This window comes from Mirounga leonina, unplaced genomic scaffold, assembly GCF_011800145.1.
Source record: "Mirounga leonina isolate KUSES-001 unplaced genomic scaffold, KU_Mleo_1.0 Mir_174, whole genome shotgun sequence".
Lineage (NCBI taxonomy): Eukaryota > Metazoa > Chordata > Mammalia > Carnivora > Phocidae > Mirounga > Mirounga leonina.
The window spans coordinates 17,780,383-17,786,382 of NW_023270451.1; positions in this window are offsets into that span (position 1 = coordinate 17,780,383).

Sequence of the window (6,000 nt, forward strand, 5' to 3'; positions counted from 1 at the left end):
ATTAAGTAATAGAGGAACTGGGATTTATCTTAGACCAGGGCTCAGAAATTTTTCTATCAAGGGCCAGAGAGTAAATATGTTAGGCTCTGCAGATAGTGCAGCCTGTTTCAACTAGTCAACTCTGCCCCAGTAACAGAAAAGCAGTCAGTTAAAGAGGTGCCTTGGTGGCTCAGTGTGTTGAGGTCTGATGCTTGGTTTTGGCTCAGGTCATGATCTCCATCCAGGTCAGGAGATGGTGCCCTAGTGCTTTGGGGCTCCATGCTCTGCTTCCCCTCTCCTTCTGCTCCTCCCCATCCCCCCCCCAAAATAAATAAATCTTAAAAAAAAAAAAAAGAAAGAAAAGAAAAGCAGGCATTAAGAAAATGTTTTAAAAAATGGTTGTGGATATATTTAGATAAAACCTCATTTATGGACACTGAAAGTTGAATTTTATGTAACTTGCACAAGCCACTAAATATTCCTCTGAATTTTTTCAACCATTAAAAAATACCAAAAAACTCACCCTTCTTAGCCCCCAGCTAGTAGGAAAACAAGCAATGGCCAGATTTGGCCAGGAGACTATAGTTTGCAGACCCCCCACCTTTAACTACCAGGTTCCAAAGCTTCTGATACAACACAGCTGCCTAAGTGAACTTAGAATGCAAAACTACTCAGCAAGTATTTAATCAGTTAATACCATAATTTTCAAGGTTTCTGCTTCAATATATTAATGCTTGTGTAAGAAGAAATTAAGTAAAATGGAATCCCTTATCATCCCTTGGTTCTGTATCCTTTGAAGACACTTACACTCTAGCTGAACCTTTAATTCGTTAACCACCTCTTCTCAAAATCATCCTCTTCTCTTCCTACCTCCATCAGCCTCTTTCCCTGGGATACTCAAATTGAGATCCCAAGGCAAGATCATATCACGATGGCTTGTGCCAATTTGTCACTTACTAGCTCTTCCCTTCAATTAATCCAGAATGTCCTTTTAAAAAAAGTGCTCTTAGACACTAAATCTGCCCAGCCCACTCAGACTCAAGCTATGCTTCCTCGGGCTCACCGATTGCACAACTTGCCCACTGCCTTTCAGAGATCCATCCATTAAATTGCAGGAAAGGTGAAACAAGCAGAATCTGCTGGCAACCGTGACCAGTGAAACCAGAGTAACTGAATAAAAAGTCCATGATTAATTCGATTCTGCTAGTCACCCACACTGGGATCTGGACAGAAAGGGTGACAGAACATTAACATGACAGATGATTGCTAGAGCACCATTTGGCTATCACTGATCCATTTATGTAAATATTTAGATAATTCTAATATCTAAGTAGCTAAGTTAATATAATATTGAATACAAGTGCGATTGAGAGTCTTGAATGTAAGAGTATATAAAAGATTCTAATTAATTTTATAGAAGAAAATAATGCAGTGAAATCTGAACAAATCAGATATGGCACGCATTTTAAAAGAAACTTTGGACCTAGACAGAATTTTCAAATTGAATCTCAGCATTTCCTCTTCTTTTAGAGGCAAGACAAAGCCTTCACTCTCCCATGAACAATCTGAAGAAACCCCTCACCTTCCTGGAGCACTGTGCCATTCATTTCACCAGTGCCATTACAATTCAGTAGCTGGTTTTTTTGCTAAAGTGCTGGTCCTGCAAATCCCCAGTGCCACCATCCAAAGACCAAAAGCCAGGGTGATTTTATACCTCTGAAATAGTTGGATTTTCTCAGCACCGAATATTTCAACATGGTCTCTGCTCTCTCATTAGAAACAAACATTTAAGATGAATGGTTTTTAAATGTTAACCATAGTGAGTACTAATGCCTCAGTGCAGAATTATCAAAAATATACAAATGTCTTCTTCACATTCCTATCCAGCATGAATGGGGGCCTACCAAGAAGAACTAAAAAAAGGGGGGGGGGGCACTTAAAAACCTCTTTTCCATAGCTTTTCATGCTATGGTTTAAAGATCAGAGGGCTAGGGGCGCCTGGGTGGCTCAGTCGTTAAGCGTCTGCCTTCGGCTCAGGTCATGATCCCAGGGTCCTGGGATCGAGCCCCGCATCGGGCTCCCTGCTCGGCGGGAAGCCTGCTTCTCCCTCTCCCACTCCCCCTGCTTGTGTTCCCTCTCTCGCTGTGTCTCTCTCTGTCAAATAAATAAAATCTTTAAAAAAAAAAATTAAAAATAAAAAAATAAAGATCAGAGGGCTAAACCCAGGCCTAAATTCAAATCACTTTTCTATCTCCTGTTGGGGCCTCATTCACTTATCTTTGATTATAATTAGCAGTGATCAGATTTAGTGTTTCTACTGACATTCTAGCATATTATGTGATATCTTCATTAAGCATCTCGTGTTAACTTATGAAGTAATGGCTCCTTATTTCCTTTCCCTAGTCATATTACTTACCTATGAATAATCCTATGTACTCTACCTGACTTTCTGCCCTGGTCTAATCGAAGAGAAAGGAAAGGAAGAGTCTCTGGATAATAATAGGCAGAAAGGAAGCCAGTTAGTTTTGGCTTGTAAATGTAAAAAGATTAGCAACACAGTTTATTCTCAGTCCTGACTGAATGTCATCTGGGTTGAGACTGAAGAATGGCAATGATAAATGGGCAAAAAAATTCTCTAAATCCCAAAACCTTCTGCGAAGCTTTTTCCTGAATTACCTTTGTTTTGACCCGAAGTGTCTCATCTTGTAGACACATTCTCACTGTTCCTCATCTCACCCTGCTGAATTAACCAAACATCTGTCTACATCAGATTCAATTTATATGGCATTTAACTCAGTATCTTGGAGTACAGTTGAATCAACTACAATCTGTAAAATCCTTAAAGGCAAAGTTTGTTTCATCTTTGTGTTCATAGCACATTGCTTGACATATAATTGATGCTCAAAAAAATTGGCTGGCTGATTGAATAAACATATCAGCCAATCCATTCAGTCCAGTAAGAACTATTTGACTAATTCATGACTTGACAGAACTGCCTAGCTGACCTGATTGATTTCCTTTTCCTTAATCAAGGCAGACAGAATATTTGGATCTGCTGTGCATGTTTAGATAAAGACTCAGGACGTCCCAGTTAGCCTCCGACTCATCCTGATCATGCCCCACACTTGTGTCTGTTTCCCTTGAATTCATATTTCCATATAACCATTATTACAAAGTTAATAAAGAGAATATAAAAAAGTTGGATCATTAAATTTCTTACAGGCATAATAAAGCTGCTTATTTTCATGCCTGTAAAAGGGTATCTAATTTCTATTTCATTTTTCTTCTGAGTTCTTCAAATATACCATAGGCTTTATTTTATTGGTTTTTGGTTTCCTCATTACAGACAAAGTGCTTCGATAGCACAGGGTGGAATGAAATTTGCCCAAGGACAAAGAGATGGCATTAGAACTCAGGTGCCCTGGCTTGGCTTTCAGTTCAATGTTTCTTACCACTTAAAAAAATAATAATAATAGAAATCTTTCTCTGATTTTTCTAGAATCAGCTGGAAAAAAAAGAGTTGGTTTTTAAATTTTTATTTATATACACTTAGAAACTATTACACATGGACTCTTTCAACTCCCTCGAATTTCAAAATTATTTTGGATATCTCAGTATTTTTATAATTGAAATTATCCTCTTCTTGTCTTGATATGTAGAAACCACAAGGCAAAACATCCAGTTTATACCAAGTACTCATATTATCTCTTTCAGTCAAGAGATTATATGATCCTCTCTAGGAAAGGGAAATCTATATAATCAATTAATACTAATATTTTAATTCTGCACAGAGCTTTACAAGCCAAACAAAAACATTAAGTAAAAGGATACAGGCACCATGGCAAAGAGAACCATAAACATAAATAAACTTCTGTCGGCAGGCCACACAGGGCACAGCAGATAAACCAAACCACTCTTTTAAGCCACCTCTTTTTCTGACATAATCCAGGTCTGACAAACGTCTTGGTTTATATTCAGGATTTAGTTTTGTTTCAGGAAAGCAAAGTAACATTTTCAAGATGGTATATCAGCATGTTTTCAAAAATTACAGACTAAAGCTGCAATTTCTATATTAACAACTCATTGTCTTACAAATGCCATATTCGCCAAGAGATGGTTTACAAGCATTGTGGGGATCTGCAATCCCTGCCACCATAGCTTTTTCATTGCCCGATCCCTACCTCTAAGAATATAGCCTAGGTCAGCTGTACAGACTTGAAGAAAGTTTCTTAGTAATTTTCCTTATTCAACCTCATTTTAATTTTCTTTTCAGTAAAAGATTCCTCAGAAATGCTAGCCACAGATATGCACTTCCAACTAAGGAACATTATGCCTTAACAGAGAAGAACAGTAGGGGGCTGGCCATGAGCCACTGAGGACCTCCCACAGGTTCCTGTGCCTGAAACCCTGGGGCCCAAACCCGAACCAACCACCTGAATCTAGGCAGATCCAGTTGACAAATATGCTAGTTCTTACCGCTTTTTCAGCCCTGACTGACTGCTATTTCCTTTACGTGGACTTGGCAAGTAGCAGTGAGTGAGTTCTGGATGCAAACCACATTAAGGAGAATTTGATTTTTTTCCTCATGTTTGTTTTGCCTTAGGCAGAAGTAAATTCAGTGAGAAGCCAGGAGCATTCTGATACACCAAGAGATTATAACTTATCCAACCTTTACTAGAGTACCCCAGATATCCAGCTCTGGTTGGAATTCATTGTGTGGCCCTGGATTGGTCACATCACAGATCTAAATCTCAGTTTCTGCACCTTTTTCCTGTGGACAATACTACCTTCTGCTTTACTTAGAGCATTGTGGTACTGATGCCTTGAGCTAATGTAGGTACAACTGCTGTAAAAGGTCAAAGGCTAATGCAAACAGGAGATGGACCCTACGGAATACACAGTCCTCAAATACAGAGTCCTTCTACATACACCCCTCAATAGGAAACGATGGTGTCACAAAAATTGAGGATTTGGTGAGAACTTTCAGAACACCTACTTTAATATACTTTCTTCATAGATACAGAAACAGAGACCCAGAGAGAGTAAATTCTTTAAGATATAATGATCTAACTGGTATTAAAACCTCTATCATCAGGGAACCCAGATCAATACCTGGCTAAGAAGGCTCATCCTAGCATCACATCCCAGTACATTAATTTCCAGAATACTGAGTCATGTGTGTAAAATAACCTAATCTTCCTATGTCGACCCACTCATTTCACAGGAATAAAATCAACTACATACACAAATTACAAAAAAGTATGGAGTTCAGGCACCAAAGAAAAAGACAGAGGTTAAAGGGTACTTTAAAAAGTTTATCCAAATATAAGTATCACTGCATCGTATCTCAGAAACACAGGAAAAAAAAAATCCACTCCAAAAAAAGGCTTCTCTGTAAGTTTCAGCCAGAAGATGCCTTGCATATTTTCTTTCCTCATACTTTGTTGGATCATGATAAAAAAAAATTATTAATTTTGATTATAAAAAGAGAAGTAACTATGTGAGAAAGTTATTCATTATCTTTTTTTTTTTTTAAGATTTTATTTATTTGACAGAGAGAGAGAGTACAAGCAGGGGAAGAGGCTGAGGGAGAGGGAGAAGCAGGCTTCCCGCTGAGCAGAGAGCCCACTGTGGGGCTCGATCCCAGGGTCCCTGAGATCATGACCTGAGCTGAAGGCAAACGCTTAACCAACTGAGCCAGCCAGGTGCCCTATTCATTATCTTCTTATTTCTGGAAGTCTCTGCCCAGATACCCACCACCTGTCCACACATACACAGGAGTATACGGAGGACACAGGACATGGGGAGAAATTTTCAGTTCAGCCATTTTGAGTCTCCCCTCTGCTTCTCCCACAGTCAATAAAACATAAAATACTATTATGTCTTTTTATCAACACAAAGATATCTACAGCAACTCACAGAGAGTTTGTCTTACTGGAAACATTTTTTCTTTGGTGGCATCAGGTCAATCATTTTTAAAGAAGTTTTTTCTCACTTTGTACTTACATCATCCCTTCTATG